Here is a 16181-nt window from a genome sequence, read left to right as displayed (position 1 = left end):
GCAGTTAGTTCTGCAGGGTGGGGTGAGAGGGGGAAATGTGGGGCTGCAGAGGATCCAAGGAGCTTGAACATTTTCCTAAGAGCCAAAGAGAAGCACTGATGGAAATTACCCAGAGAGGTGACATGATCACTTTGGCCTTTAAAAAAAGATAACCCTTTGGGAGTAAAGAGGGATGAACTGGATTGGGGAGGAGAGGGAACTGGGGACAGGAGGACCAGCTAGGAGGTGAGCAGGAGTTATACGGGAAGGGTGGAGAGTGAACTGTACAGTTGTGTGTGTGTGGTAGTTAATTAGAATAGGCTAATCAATTGGACTACACAAGAACTTCTTCCTTGTTAAGCACCCGCCTTTTTCCAGTTGTGATTGGCCATTGTAGGACTGCAGCCCAGTAGCTCATTGGATGATGGGACTGTTCGTTCTCCAGGTTGAGTTAACCAGAGGGATTCCTGAAAGAGGTAGTTTCTGCCTTGACCCTTACAGTTTTCAGAAGGCGAGAACATTTCCTTGGTCTCTCTCAGTCCTCCTTCCAGCCTACCCTCACCCACCTAGCTGAGGCTACAACTGTCAGAGGCAAACGGTGGGCTGGAGTCATGCAGAGCTGGACAGGAGCCTTGGTTTCCCCATCTTTCGAAGCGGAGCCAGATAACCCCTAGACCTAGCTGCAATCTGATTTAGCTGTGTTTACCTTGTGTCCTGCCCCTTTTTCAGTTTTCTCTCCTTCCCGCAGTGTCCTAGACGTGAAAAAACTCACTGGTGAACGTGTTGTATGTGGAGGCGGGTGGGGGCTGTGCGGACAACTTCAGGGTGAAAACTACACCACAATGAGAAAGCTCTACTAGTTTAAAAAGTGTAATTTAATAAAAGTTTCTGTTACTCTTTTTCCCTCCTTTAAGGTTTATGGGTGGGGGGGGGGTGGTGGTGGGGTAATAGGTGGTTTTTAATGTTAATGATGAAAACAAAGCACAGGAGGAAGACTTTATTTTGCTCAGGGGACACAGTTGCAATGGGACAGGAGTTTATTTGCTAATTTGGAGGTGAGACTGAGAAGGCAATGGCAACCCACTCCAGTACTCTTGCCTGGAAAATCCCATGGACGGAGGAGCCTGGTAGGCCGCAGTCCACGGGGTCACTAAGAGTCAGACACAACTGAGCGTCTTCACTTTGGAGGTGAGAAAGAAGAACGAGCCTTGTCCTGAGCTGTTTCAGCCTTGAGGCAGGAGGAAGGCTGGTCCTGGGGCCCCAAGGACCCTAAGCAGCTGGAATCAGTGACTATGGAGGAGTGGCACTCAGTCCTTGGATCAGGAGGGTTAAAGCATAGTCCAGGCTCATGTTTCACTTGCGCCTGCACTCTGCCAAGAGAAAACTTCTGGGGAGAGAGCTGAGGGGGTATGTTAAGGTAAGCTTTGGGTGGATCCTAAACTTGGACAAGTTCTGAACTGGGGAAGCCCATCTCCTAGGACCCCAAGGTCCTGGAATTTCTTCAGGTCTCAACTTGTCTCTCTGTAACATGAGCAAGCCTGACTGAGACCAGGGTGTTTTAGGATCACTCAGCTTCTCGTGTGAAAATGTCACTGTGCTCACGCACTGTAGACCCAGCAGCATTCTCTGGGGTATCGGTCAAGTTTGGCTGCTGATCAGAGTCAGTCCTAATTCCTGGGTGGAGCTGGGTGGCAGTGGAAGGGGAGAGGAAGGGGCCCTGCTTCTCCTGTTCCTGCCATTCTCAACCTTCTGGAACCACAGAAGGAGGTCTGATCATGGCCTCAGTGAGGCCGGGCTAAGGGGGGGAAGTTGAACAATAGAACAGAGGTTGAGAAAGTCAAATGCACAGAGAGAGAGAAGTCTTTCCCACAGATTCAGCATCATTTGGTGAAAGCATCACAGGTAACCGTCTTCCCTTCAGAGAGTTTGAAAATATCTATTAACACACCTCCCCCTGAGGATGAGAGTTGGAGGTGATCATTATGAGTTATCTGTGTATTTACTCCCTACTGTATGAGTGCGTGCTCAGTCGTGTCTGATTCTTTGAGACCCATGGACTGTAGTCCACCAGGTTCCTCTATTCATGGGATTTCGCAGGCAAGAATACTGGAGTGGGTTTCCATTTCCTTCTCCAGGGGATATTCCCAATATAGGGATTGAACCCATGTCTCCTGCATTGGAAGGTGGATTATTTTTTTTACCACTGTACCACCTGGGAAGCCCCCTACTCTCTACTGCTGCTGCTGCTGCTAAGTCACTTCAGTCGTGTCCGACTCGGTGCGACCCCATAGACGGCAGCCCACCAGGCTCCCCTGTCCCTGGGATTCTCCAGGCGAGAACACTGGAGTGGGTCTACTCTCTACTATATGACCCTAAATAAGACACCAAGGATGCTTTGAGACCCTAAGGCCCAAAATGGGCAGTATGTATGCTTACAAAGACTAAAACCATTTGTACACATAACACCTAGCATAATACCACACAAGAATGTTCCAATGTCAGGTCAGGCAGTTAGTTCTCACCCTCAGCCCATACTGTCCTAGAGAATGGCTCTGCCTCCTAGAGACTGGTATAGGTGTCTTGGACCAGGACTGCCATGTGGGAACTGTACTGGTCTCGGTGGCCCAGCAGCTGATTCCCAGGCCACTCTGCTGACCAGGCGCCTGTTCTCTACTGTATCAGAGGCAATCATGGCAGCAACAGTCAGGTGGCACCTGACACTGTGGCTCTGGGCTGGAGCTGGTGCACTTGCTCACTTGTGCTGTAGGGGGCACTGTAGACACCTTGGAAGGCGCTGGGGCTTATGGGAGGGTCAGGGTGGAGCTAAATCTAGCTTAACCTAGGCCAGCTTAACACAAAAGGCCCTGCACTCTGTTACTACCTGTATTTCAGAGAGAGGCTGGAATGGCAGTAGGTGAAGGACGATGTTATTGAGAAAAGGACTCCCAAAGCCCCACTGCTGCAGAATTTTTGTGGCTGCTGCCTTTGGGGTTCCTTTAGCAGCTGAAGATAATTAGGGATGTGCCTGGTACAACAGATGACGCTGTGGAGGGTCCAAGATAGTAGAGCTTCCTAATGTCTGAGGCCCTTAGGCTGGACCCCTGCTTCATTCCAGCTGGAGCCTGTGCAGGGAGGGACAGAAACAGAGAGCTGGTCTCCCGGCTTTCATCCATCCAGGCTGACCTAGACCTGCCCAGGACCCAACAAGGAGTTCCCTGACCACCACAGCCACCCCAATCTGTCAACAGGGAGAGGTAAATATGGACCTATTGTCTTGTCCCCTCTTGAAGCAAACAGCAGGCTTCCTCCAAATGAGCCACTGCTCTGCCCTTGTGTGTCTGCTTCACTGTTTTGTGCAGGGGGCTTCACTCGGCCCCCTGCTTACTTGCCGCCACTTCAACAGGGCCCCTGCACTGCTTATTGCTAAAGGCCAGCAGATCTTTCAGGCTGGCTGGCCAGTGAGGAAGCCAGCTCAAGGCAGGGCCAGTCACCCTCCATCATACCATGTACCAAACATCTTTGTTGGAAAATCCCTGCAATGGAAACCAAACAGAACGGATCGGTTCACACAGCACGGCTGACAGAAATATCTTGCTGGGCCAGACTGCTGTCTCTGTTAAGATACCACCCACAGCTGTAAGCACCAGCTGACTCCTCTTGAAAAGAGAAGACTGTTAACAAAGACCAGGGCTGGCTTTGGAAGGCCAAGGCTGGGTGTGAGAAGGCTGATGGGGGCTCCACACTTCGGCTGGGGACACAGGGTAGGAAGGGCATGAACACTAGGTGTCAGTAACTGTCATGTCCCTCTCCACTACCCTCCTGACCATGGCTCCCTGCTGCAGCTCTCACAAGGTAAGACAAGGCAGATTAAGATTCTGTGCTGCTTCTGGGGCCCCCCAGAAACTTCAAATTTCCAGACACTGCCTCCAGTCTGTCTCCCTTGTCTTCCTGACAAAGCACCCTGAGGGACCTCCGCAAGCTGGTTTGAGTGTCCTAGCTTAGAGTTGGACAGAGAAAAGACTTCAAGGTTTAAAATTCTAAATGTCTCAAAGAGGACCCATGAAGGTAGTGAAGCAAGTGAGAAAGGCTTGGAGGGCTTCAATGAGAGGCCAGGAGAGCATTCATATAAAAGGGACTGTACATATCTTTGGCTACCTGATTTTTTCACGTGGCAGTCTCCTGATTAAACTTCTACATTCCAGTATAATAACCAATTCACTCCTTATTTATTTTATAATAGTTTTTATGCTATTTACTCAGCTTTTCTTTGATTTTTCCCCCACCTCTTTTACTGTCTTCTATGCATCAATAGTGTTTTGTTTCTCTTTTCCCTTTATTGCTTTGGCAGTGATAAATTTTTTTTAGTCTTTATCCTTAAATTAAAAAAAGATGTATTTATTTATACAGCTGCACTGGGTCTTAGCTGCAGCACATGAACTTCTTAGTCACAGCATGTGGGATCTAGTTTCCCCATCAGGTACCGAACCTGGAAGCATGGAGTCCTAGCCAGTGGACTACCAGGGACGCCCCTGTCCTTAAATTTTTAACATGTGTGTATGTGCAAGTTGTTCAGTCATGGCCAATTCTTTGTGACCCCAGGGACTATACAGTCCATGGAATTCTCCAGGCCAGAACACTGGAAAGGGTAGCCGTTCCCTTCTCCAGGGGATCTTCCAAACCCAGGGATTGATCCCAGGTCTCCCACAATGCAGGCAGATTCTTTACCAGCTCAGCCACCAGGGAAGCCCTAAAAAGTTTTAACATAAACTTTTAACGTAACTGCCTTCAAAACGTCATTCTCCTTCCAAATGAATAAAGACTTTAAAACATTTATTTTGCCATGTTACTATTACTTGAAGTTGTGCTATTTAAGACAGTAACCACAAGTCACATGTGGCTACTCAGGTTTACACTAATTAATGTTAAATAAATTCATTTCCTTGGTTGCACAGCCACATTTTAAGCACTCAGTAGCCACAAGTGGCTAACAGCTACTATACTGAACTGAGGAGATACAGAATACTATCATTGTGGAAGGTACTATTGGACAACGCTAGTTATTTCCATCTAGTTTTTACCTTCCTCCAAATTAGTCATTATTATCAGTATTGCTTTTTAGAGTCAATACTTCTTTAGATTTACTTTTATGTTTACCAGTTTATTTGCTCACCAATGTTTTTGCACTCCATTCCTTACTTTCATAATCGATTTCTTTCTTTCTGAAATGTATCCTTTGGGAGCTGGCTGTGGGCAGAACTGTGTCCTTCCAAAATTCATAAATTGTCCAAGCCAGGCTTCATCAATACATGAACTGTGAACTTCCAGATGTTCAAGCTGGTTTTAGAAAAGGCAGAGGAACCAGAGATCAAATTGCCAACATCCGCTGGATCAACGAAAAAACAAGAGTTCCAGAAAAACATCTATTTCTGCTTTATTGACTATGCCAAAGCCTTTGACTGTGTGGATCACAATAAACTGTGAAAAATTCTGAAAGAGATGGGAATACCAGACCACCTGACCTACCTCTTGAGAAACCTGTATGCAGGTCAGGAAGCAACAGTTAGAACTGGACATGGAACAACAGACTGGTTGTCCGTTGTCACCCTGCGTATTTAACTTATATGCAGAGTACATCATGAGAAACGCTGGGCTAGAAGAAGCGCAAGCTGGAATCAAGGTTGCAGGGACAAAAATCAATAACCTCAGATATGCAGATGACACCACCCTTATGGCAGAAAGTGAAGAAGAACTAAAGAGCCTCTTAATGAAAGTGAAAAAGGAGAGTGAAAAAGTTGGCTTAAGCTCAACATTCTAAGATCATGGCATCTGGTCCCATCACTTCATGGCAAACAGATGGGGAAGTAGTGGCTGACTTTACTTTTCTGGGCTCCAAAATCACTGCAGATGGTGATTGCAGCCATGAAATTAAAAGATGCTTGCTCCTTGGAAGGAAAGTTATGACCAACCTAGACAGCATATTAAAAAGCAGAGACATTACTTTGTCAACAAAGGTCCGTCTAGTCAAGGCTATGGTTTTTCCAGTGGTCATGTATGGATTGAGAGTTGGACTTAAAGAAAGCTGAGCGCTGAAGAATTGATGCTTTTGAACTGTGGTGTTGGAGAAGACTCATGAGAGTCCCTTGGACTGCAAGGAGTCCATCCTAAAGGAGATCAGTCCTGGGTGTTCATCGGAAGGACTGATGCTGAAGCTGAAACTCCAATACTTTGGCCACCTGATGTGAAGAGCTGACTCATTTGAAAAGACCTTGATGCTGGGAAAGATTGAGGGCAGGAGGAGAAGGGGACAATGGCATCACCGACTCAATGGACATGGGTTTGGGTGTACTCCGGGAGTTGATGATGGACAGGGATGCCTGGCGTGCTGCGGTTCATGGGGTTGCAAACAGTTGGACACGACTCAGTGACTGAATTGAACTGAACTGAGGCCCTAACCCACAACTGGACTGTATTTGGAGAAGTGTCCTTAGGAGATAATTATGGTTAGATGAGATCATAAGGGTGAGGCCCTAATCCACTAGGACTGGTTACCTTACTACAAGTGTAAGAGAGCTTTTTCGTTCTCTGCACATGCTCAAAGGAAGGGCTATGTGAGGACTCCATAGGAAGGTGGACATGTGCAAGCCAGGAAAAGAGCTCTCATCAGAAACCAAACCCTTCCAGATCTTGATCTGGGACTTCCAGACTCCAGACCTGTTGTTTAAGTCATCCAGCCTATGGTATTTTGTTATGGCAGAAGGCAATGGCACCCCACTCCAGTACTCTTGCCTGGAAAACCCCATGGACAGAGGAGCCTGGTAGGCTGCAGTCCATGGGGTCGCTAAGAGTCGGACACGACTGAGTGACTTCACTTTCACTTTTCTCTTTTCATGCACTGGAGAGGGAAATGGCAACCCACTCCAGTATTCTTGCCTGGAGAATCCCAGGGACGACGGAGCCTGGTGGGCTGCCGTCTATGGGGTCGCACAGAGTCGGACACGACTGAAGCGACTTAGCATAGCATAGCATAGCATAGAGACAAATACAGAGTCCATTCAACAAAGGTCCAGAGTGTTACTCTGAAAATATTTTACATCTTTAACAATAGTTTAACGAGGTATAGAATTATAGGTTGTTAGGTTTTTTGTGGGTTTTTTTGACCTTTAAACTATTATTCCATCGCTTCTGGCCTTTGATATTACATTGAGAAATCTGTTACCATTCAGGATGTTCCTCTTTTTTTGGGGATTGCTTTTAATAGTTTCCCCATATTTCTGGGCTTCATTACAGTGGGTCTAAGTGAAGGTTTAATATTCCTTGCCTAGGAGTCATTGTGATTCTTTAGTCTGAGGATTCTAGGATACTTGTCTTTGATCAATGTTGGAAAATTTTCAGCTATTATTTCCTTTGTTTTTCTCCATCTAAAATTCCCGCTGGATATATTTTGAACCTTTTCATTCTATCATTTAATTCTTTTAATTTCTCTTTAGTTTTCATTTTCCCCACTCTGCTGCATTATGGCAATTTTCTCAGCTCCATCTTCTAGTTTACAAATGGTTCTATTCTGCTTTTGACTAGTCTTAATTTATTCTTTCAATAACTATTTTTCAACTGTAAAAGTTTGATTTGCTCAAACCTACCCTTCCTTCAGGGTCTTGTTGTCTCCTGAATATTTCTTTACCTTAAAAAAAATCTGGTTTAAATATATTGATTTCAGAATCAAATTGGACTTCAGTTGTCTAGATTATAAAATGAGGCTTTAGACTAAATGGCTTCTAAGGTGACTTCCAGTTCTGCAATTCTGATATTCATTTATTTTTAAAAAACATTGTTGGCACACTTTGCATTTACATTAATGAAGGCGGCACTGGAACATGGCCGTGAATAAAGGATAATTATTTTAAAAGCCACCTTCCCCAGACCTCTAGGGCTCTGAGCCAACACCTTCCATTTTCTCATATCCCCTTCCTGTATTAGCACAGAGAGAAACAGGTGGTTAACCAGAGGAACGCAGGCCAGGAAAAATATCCATCTGGGTTTGGTTTCGGATCCGAGATATTTCTGGAGGCTCATCAAAGAATCCAGTGAAAGGCTGGGGAAAGAGGTGAACACTAAACTTCTCTGCTTCTCAGAGATTTTTGTTTTGAACGTTGTAGCACTTAACATATAAAATTAAAGAGTTAAAGGTTTTTCTACACTCTTAAAAAAAAAAACAAAACAGAATAGCGCAGGGCTGGAAGAACAATAACAGAGGCTTATATTAATTTTTATCTAAAGATTCCTACAATTGAGCTAGAAGAATGTAGTAAGGTCCTAGAAGTGAACTGTGGGTATGAGCTGGAGGGTGGGGCATAGAGGAGGTGATCTAAGTATATCTCTGTAAAGGACAGATGAGTGATCAGTACAACCATTTTTAAAGCTTGTATACCAAGGTGCTTCACAAATATATCTTTCAAAATCTGCTCCTATGTTGTCAAATGTTTAGTGAATAGAGGATAGGAAGAGATTCAATCTTTCTAAACCCTGGCCTCTGATCTATCAAACTGTAAATGCTATGGACTAGAACTGTAGGTTTTTAGACAAATGGCATGGTACCAACTAAAATAAATATTCAGCTTACTTCAAAGACCACTGGCTCTTCCTCCCCATCATGGACGAGCTGACCACGGAGTCCCCACTATGTGGACAAGCTGACCACACACATAGTGCTTCTTTGATTTATTTTCTTTGCTTACATTTTTAGAATAAACTTGTCTGAGGCATAATTTATACATACTTCACTTTATGGAAGTATAGTTTACATATACCTTGTTTTAAAATTCAACAAAATATAAATTTCCTTCCTTTTCCATACTGTCTGAGATAAAGTTGTGAAACTAATGCTAGAGTTGTATTCCTCTCCCAACTATTGGTGTTTTAAGAGACTTGCTTGTCTCTTAAGTTTCTTTTTCTGTGTCTTAGCTGCAAAATAACTATTGATTCTAACTAAAGATCATTTACCAACTACATGCTTTTTGTAAGTCCCTGAGGCACTGTGTGTGAGAATGTATTTATTCTACATATAGGTAATTTTTATCTCCCTCTCCCCCTCATTCTCACTTCATCCGAACAGCTTTTAGATCTGTCCATTTTTTACTCTGGAATATCTCACTCTCATCCTCTTCTTTCTGTCCCTTCTTTGAATACCTTTTCCAGGTCTCCTTTCTTTTTATCTGATTAAAATAATCCATTTCGCACATGATCTGTCTACGTTAGTCTTCCTGATGCACAAATTTAATACTGTCTCTCTTCTGCTCGAAAGCTATCTATGGCTCCCTCTTGCCTACTAACTGAAGCAGTCTCCTTTCCCTGCTGGTCAGTGTCCTCTACAGCCAGGCTGGATGCACCTGATTGCTTCCAGTTCTAACCTGCCCCCACCTGTCCCACTGACCCTTCATTCCATGCACCTCAGCCTCTCCCAGTCAACGCTGCCTTTACATTTTGCTTAGAATGTCACTGCTGTCACACCTCCCTAGAGGAACTACTGCCCACCTTTTGATCCTCAAATCAAATACTACCCTCTTTCTTTTGCTTCCCCTCATCATACCTGTGCAAATTTGGATCTGCAGCTTGTACTGTTAGGTGCCTCAAAAACATATGCATAAAAATCTGCCTCTTTTAATGCATATGGCACCCCACACCATGCTAGAACACATGTGCCTTTTCTCACGGTTATTTATGTTGTGCCTTATTTTAGATACTGGATAGTACACGTTTCATCTCACCTTTGTATCCCCCTAAATATCTTGCATATAATAAAATACCAGTAGTATTATTTACAGTATGAATAAATACCAGCATCTCAAAGCTGAATTCATCTCAAAGCTGAATAAAGACAGGTATTTTAAATATTTTGCAACTTCAAAATAATGATGTATGGTTTACTTGAAAGATAGAATAAAAACTGATTATAAATTATATATAATTTACTGTCTCATACATAGCTTACATGCAATTGATTAAATGAATGAATAAGCAAATGTTACAAGACACATACAGATGCTACTCCAACTTTTTTTAAATTGAAGTATAATTGACCTATAAGGTTGTGTGATGCTACTCCATCTTAAACTATCCATCATGTCCAGAGAAAGGTCCCTCTATACCTTTGACAGTAAAATGGATAAGCAAAACTATAATATACTAATGTAAAAATACAATATACTGTGTTTTTAATGCAAGTATTTTAAAATATAAAATACCTGTTTGCTTAATATTTAAGTAAATTCTATTGAATTTTATGAGTTAGATTTTGTATTTGGATCTTAACATACTCATTTGTTCTTAAATGCTATTTGATAAAGTCATATAGACTGGGGCCAAATCCTACCTCTGTTCTTTACTGGTATGGGATTCTGGGATCTTTTATGCTGTAGTCTTCTCACCTGTAAAATGAGGATTAAAAATAACCATATCACAGGACTTCTCTGGTGGTCTCGTGGCTAAGACTTCTCACTCCCAATGCAGGGGGCCTGGGTTCCACCCCTGATCAGGGAGCTAGACCCCACATGCAGTAAACTAAGAGTTCCTATGCTGCACCTAAAGATTCTGCATGCTGCAACTAAGTTTTGCAACTAAGACCCAATGCAGACAAATAAATAAGTATTTTTTAAAAACCGTGTAACAAGGCATTGAAAAGATTAAATGAGATTACACAATACTTAGCAGAGTGTCTGGCTTAAAGCACATGTTCAGTGAATGGTTGCTTTTATTTCAAGCTAAGTCTTGGTTGCAGTCATGTACAACTCTTTGCAACCCCATGGACTATACAGACTGTCAGGCTCCTTTGTCCATGGGATTTCCCAGGCAAGAATATTGGAGTAGGTTACCATTTCCTTCTCCAAGGGATTGTCCTGACCCAGGGATTGAACCTACATCTCCTGTGCCTCCCACACTGCACAGCAAATAGGCCTATAGGCTATTTCAGGAGATCATTAGACAGCACAGGCTAAGGCTTAGCCTGCACTGTCTAATATGGTAGCCACTAGCTACATGGGGTGATTGAGCACTTGAGATGTAGTTAGGCTGAACTGGGTTGTGGGGAAGTATAAAAATTACAGCCGATTTTAAAAACTTATTATAAATAAAATGCAAAATACCTCATTAATATTTTTTAAACATTGATTACATGTTCCCTGGCGTCTCAGCGGTAAAGAATCCACCTGCAGTGCAGGAGCTGCAGTAGACATGGGTTCAATCCCTGGGGTGGGAAGATCCCCTGGAAAAGGGAATGGCAACCTACTCCAGTATTCTTGCCTGAGAATCCCATGGACAGAGGAGCCTGGTGGGCTACAGTCCATGGTCACAAAGAACTGGATATGACTGAAGCAACTGAGCACACATATAGGTTAAAATGCTATTTTAGATATATTGTGTTAAATAACATATTGTCAAATTAACCTCACTTGTTTCTTTTTTCTGTTAGTATTCAAAATTTTTTTTCCTTTTTAAAAAGCTTTTATGTTGGAGTACAGCTGATTAACAATGTTGTGTTAGTTTCAAGTGTACAGCAAAGCGATTCAGTTATACACATACATGTTTCTTTTTACTTTTTAAAATGGAGGTACTAGAATATTTTTACATATGTGTGTTCCATTCTATTTCTGTTGGGCAGTGCTGACCTAAAGTCTCTGGTCAAGAACAAAAATATATAGATGCTAAACTAATATTTGATTGGTTGATTGATACAGCTAAATCTCTTCATCATGTCATTGCATTGGCAGTTAAAAGCATAAAGGACTATTTTTTTAATGCACATAAATCTAGATACAATTTACAGAGTAGGGTTATTAATAGCAAATTTCATAGATTAGGGTTATTAATAGCAAATTTCATATACTATATTCACTCAAGTTTTTTGTAATTTGTCTCTGGAAGTCTTTAAGGAACGAAGTAAAATTCTTCAAACACGGCTTCTGTGAAATCTGTGCAATTAAGAATGGGGATGACCCTTTATTTGTCACTTTTACCTCAATAAAGCTGAAAAAAAAACCCAAAGCTGAAAAAAAACCCCAAAAGAATGATTACTTTTCGGGGACTAAGAAACCTGGCTACTGAAATTAACCTTGGCAAATGACAATGAACCACAAATGTTGGCAGGTCAACTACGCTGTCAAATCTAATGGGCAAATTAGCATCACTGAAGCTCTCTGGCTCCTGGATTTTTCTGCTCTTTGTAGCGCATCTAATTTGAAGGACTGCAGGAAGCAAAAGATGGAGCAGAGGCTGTGCAGCCCTCCTGTCTTTATAAGACACTCTGGCTAACTCCAAGGACCTTGTGATCTTCTTCCATAATGTTCTTTAAGCATGCAGTAAATGCCTCTGATGCTTTCAACACTGGCAGAGCCTGAGCCAAACAATACCTCCTTTAGCCAATTTGCAGCAAAGAAGGTCTCACTCAAAGAAGTGTCTGGACGGGTTCCAGACAATATTCAGACCATTCTTTGAACTAGATACTACTTCTAATTTTGAAGGAAAGAAAACCGAGGTACAGAGTGGTTAAGTTGGCTACCACAGTCACATAGTAGAGCAGCCCAAACGATAAATGAGTCTGCTTGTCTTGGTGCTCTTGCTGTTGCTTAGTGACTAAGTCATGTCTGACTCTTTGGCAACCCCCACTCTATAGCCTGCCAGGCTCCTCTGTCCGTGGATTTCCCAGGCAAGAATATTGAAGTGGGTTGCCATTTCTGTCTCCAAGGAATCTTTCTGACCCAGGGATTGAACCTGCGTCTCCTTCTTGGTAGGCAGATTCTTTACCACTTTAGCCCAGGGAAGCCCCCTCTTGACCCTAGACTCCAGCATTGGGAGAAGGCTCTGATTCAGAAGAGAACAGATCTGCTTCATCAGGGAAGGTCTGGACTCCTAGATTTTTCTTTAAGCTGCTCTACACCTAGAGGTATAGAGTTTTTGACCTCCAAAATTTTGTGGTCTTTGAGGTAATGCCAAAAAACTGTAATGGATTCTAGCACTTTTCCTGAGTGCCTAAAGCTAGGGTTTTGTGTGTTCCAAATATTTCTTTTATTTTTACTTATTTTAAAAATTGAAGTATAATTGACTTACAATATTAAGTTCAAGGGTACAACACAGTGATCTATTTTATAAATTACAAAATGATCCCCAGGATAAGTCTAGTTACCATTTGTCACCATACGAAGTTATTACAGTATTACTGACTATATTCCCTGTGCTGTTAAAACTAGTTATTAATCATGAGTGTTGTTTAAAAAGTTCTACAACTTATAATATTGTTCATTAGTTTGAACAAAGATATATATCATTTAGTATATTTATTATGGGTTTGTTTTGTGCCTACGGGTACCTTTCGTTCCTAGAGGACAAGGGAAAATTTAAGTATTACCTATACTTTGCAATCTGTTTTTACTGGCTTCCTGCATACTTTTGCTCTACAAGGAGCCCCCTAGTGTTTCTTCAGCTTAGGAGACTGGTTTAGGTCTACTAAGGGCTAGGGTGGAGAGAAAAAAGATGCAGAGAGAAAGCAAGAATCTGAGCAAAAATGGAAACCACAGATGCCGGGCTTCATCAGGTGACACCTGTTTTCTCATTACTGGTAAGTAGAGGAGGGCCACTGGCTCTGCTGGACTCTATATGACATCATACAAATGCCCCTAACGTTTTTTTTTTTAAGCAACAACGTGATTGACTATCTCTTCTGAACAGTTTGGAGAAGCAGAGCATGACGAAGGAAATACACTTTCTCAGCTCAAAGATCTCACTCCTTAATGAAAGGAAGATAATACATACTAAATATCTGAATGTCACCGACAAGGACTTACTGTAGAGCACAGGGAACTCTGCGCAGTATTCTGTAATAACCTAAATGGGAAAGCAACAGAAACACATATATGTATAACTGAATCATTTTGTAGTACATCTAAAACTAACATAACATTGTTAATCAACTATACTCCAATATAAAATGAAAACTTAAAAAACATCTGAATGTCTTTCACAGCTGACAATGACATTAAAGTAAATCCAGGCTTTATCCAAAACCATGGCAGGACGGTTCTATGTACAGAATTCCACAACTCTGAATGAAATTGTTGGGAATTCCCTCGTGGTTCAGTGCTTAGGACTGCACGATTTCACTGCTGGGGGCCTGGGTTCAATCTCTGGTCAAGGGACTAAGATCCTACAAGTCCCACAGTAAGGCCAAAAAAAAAAAAAAACAAAGGAAAGGTAAGATTTGGTTTACATATTTCTACTCTTTTGAGTAGAACATTGCAAATAACTTAATTTTTTTAACTTATTTGAACTAAGCTTTCTGGTTCTTTTAGTGTTAATTTCAAGTTGATTTCAGAGCAGAGGTCATTGTCAGCATCACCTTCAATATAGTCATAAACTGATAGTTAAGATCAAGTGATAAAGGCATTCTCAAGTTAATAATAATTAGCTCTTACTACATACTTGCAAACAGAATCCTCAGCTAGAATTCCTTCCTTTTTTTTTTCCCTTTATAAACAAAAGCAGGTAGCCAGATGACAGCCATTTTCCTTTGACTAAGGATCAACGTATCTGCCTGCTACTGCTACTGCTAAGTCACTTAAGTCGTGTCCGACTCTGTGTGACCCCATAGACGGCAGCCCACCAGGCTCTCCCGCTCCTGGGATCCTCCAGGCAAGAACATTGGAGTGGGTTGCCATTTCCTTCTCCAATGCATGAAAGTGAAAAGTGAAAGTGAAGTCGTTCAGTCGCGTCCGACTCTTTTCGACCCCATGGACTGCAGCCCACCAGGCTCCTCCATCCATGAGATTTTCCAGGCAAGAGTACTGGAGTGGGGTGCCATTGCCTTCTCCGATCTGCCCGCTGCTGCTGCTGCTGCTGCTAAGTCGCTTCAGTCGTGTCCGACTCTGCGCGACCCCATAGACGGCAGCCCACCAGGCTCCCCCTTCCCTGGGATTCTCCAGGCAAGAACACTGGAGTGGGTTGCCTTAATACACACATACAACTAGATGGCATATACATTTTGCTTGGGCAGATTATATTTAAGTGTACAGTGAGTCCTGGAGACTTTCAAACATAATTTAATAATTATTGGTCGAAATTTCAGATATAGTTACCAAATGTCTAGTCCTGTTCATTAAATTAAAAACACATGCAGGGGGGCTGCTCCTTACTGTGCACTGAGTGGTTACAGGGGTGTATACATAATAAAAATTCATTGAGCTGTACATGTAAGATTTGTGCATTTTATTGTAATTTACAAATTACACCTCAAAAATGGAACTAAATATATAAACAAATATGCAATTGGTCTTTTAATTATTTATAATTTCAAATTTGCTGTATTTTAACTACGAGTAGATACTTAAGAGGCTTGAAACACCTTTTTTGTTCTCCTAATTATCTTGCAATAAACTAAGCTTTTTAAAAAGAACTTGTGACCTTCTAATAAGGGGAGAAAGCCTTTAACTTACCCGCTTGCAAGTAGGATGCTGTAGTAATTACGTCCACAATTTCGTGTAACATATATAAGATCATCTCGGAGGGCAGCGGGAAGTGGGGGTGAGACTGGGTAACATTCCGACAATTTTTCTCTCATTTCTCCCTCCTCTGCGGCTTGATATTTTTATGAGGTACTTCAGGCCCCGGTATTCAGTTAGCAAACGAGTCACTGAACTACAAGAACCTCTCCAAAGATGTTATAATTCTATTTTCCCCTCAGATTCTCGAAATTCACTTCTCCCCGTGGATACCACTAGAGACTGGTTGACTGAAAAACATATCCATGCACAACTGATTTGAATATATTTTTTAAACGACTTGCCTTTATGTTTTTATCGCCCTGCGTTCTAAACCTCTGTTCTCTGACGTCTAAGCTACTTTCAGTCCAACAACGGGGCTGAGTTTCTTCACTCTTCAGCAGGGCAGGTAACCACAACTTGAGAAAAAAACCACGAACGTTTGTAAGATTACAGGGGAAAGGGCGACGACTACAACTCCCAGAATGCAGCTCCTGGGTCTCGCGGGCTCTCCAATGACCGGGTTTCGCGAGCATCCTCTCGTCCAATTGGTCCGCTTTTCCGTCAGTAAGGGCAGAGAGGGGAGGGCGCCGGATGGAACATTTCCCGCCACCGCGAGACGCCGCGCGGAAAACCCGGAAAAGAAGCAGCTCTCGATTGGATGCTCGCTGTTGTAGCGTAAGA

At 42.6% G+C, this 16181-nt stretch overlaps 1 long non-coding RNA gene across 6 annotated transcripts in view; it reads right to left on the bottom strand.

The window, feature by feature from the left end:
- The window catches only part of LOC147346954 (uncharacterized), a 45242-nt gene extending 29121 nt beyond the window's left edge, over positions 1-16121 (bottom strand). For 4 of the 6 annotated variants that reach the window (XR_015152048.1, XR_015152047.1, XR_015152046.1 and 1 more), the window contains exons 1-2: positions 15453-16044; positions 13809-13848 (exon numbers count right to left, since the gene is read on the bottom strand). This is a non-coding gene — a long non-coding RNA (uncharacterized LOC147346954). Of the gene's footprint in view, positions 1-10345; positions 10401-13808; positions 13849-15452 lie in introns of all 6 variants that reach the window. The other 2 variants (XR_015152044.1, XR_015152043.1) reach the window with 1 other exon arrangement.
- Between the last annotated feature and the right edge of the window lie 60 nt (positions 16122-16181).

Source organism: Bos grunniens, chromosome 23 (assembly GCF_055505025.1).
Source record: "Bos grunniens cultivar Pamir isolate PY7600 chromosome 23, Bosgru_T2T1.0, whole genome shotgun sequence".
In the NCBI taxonomy this organism is placed as follows: domain Eukaryota; kingdom Metazoa; phylum Chordata; class Mammalia; order Artiodactyla; family Bovidae; genus Bos; species Bos grunniens.
This window is presented reverse-complemented; position numbering and strand designations above follow the sequence as displayed.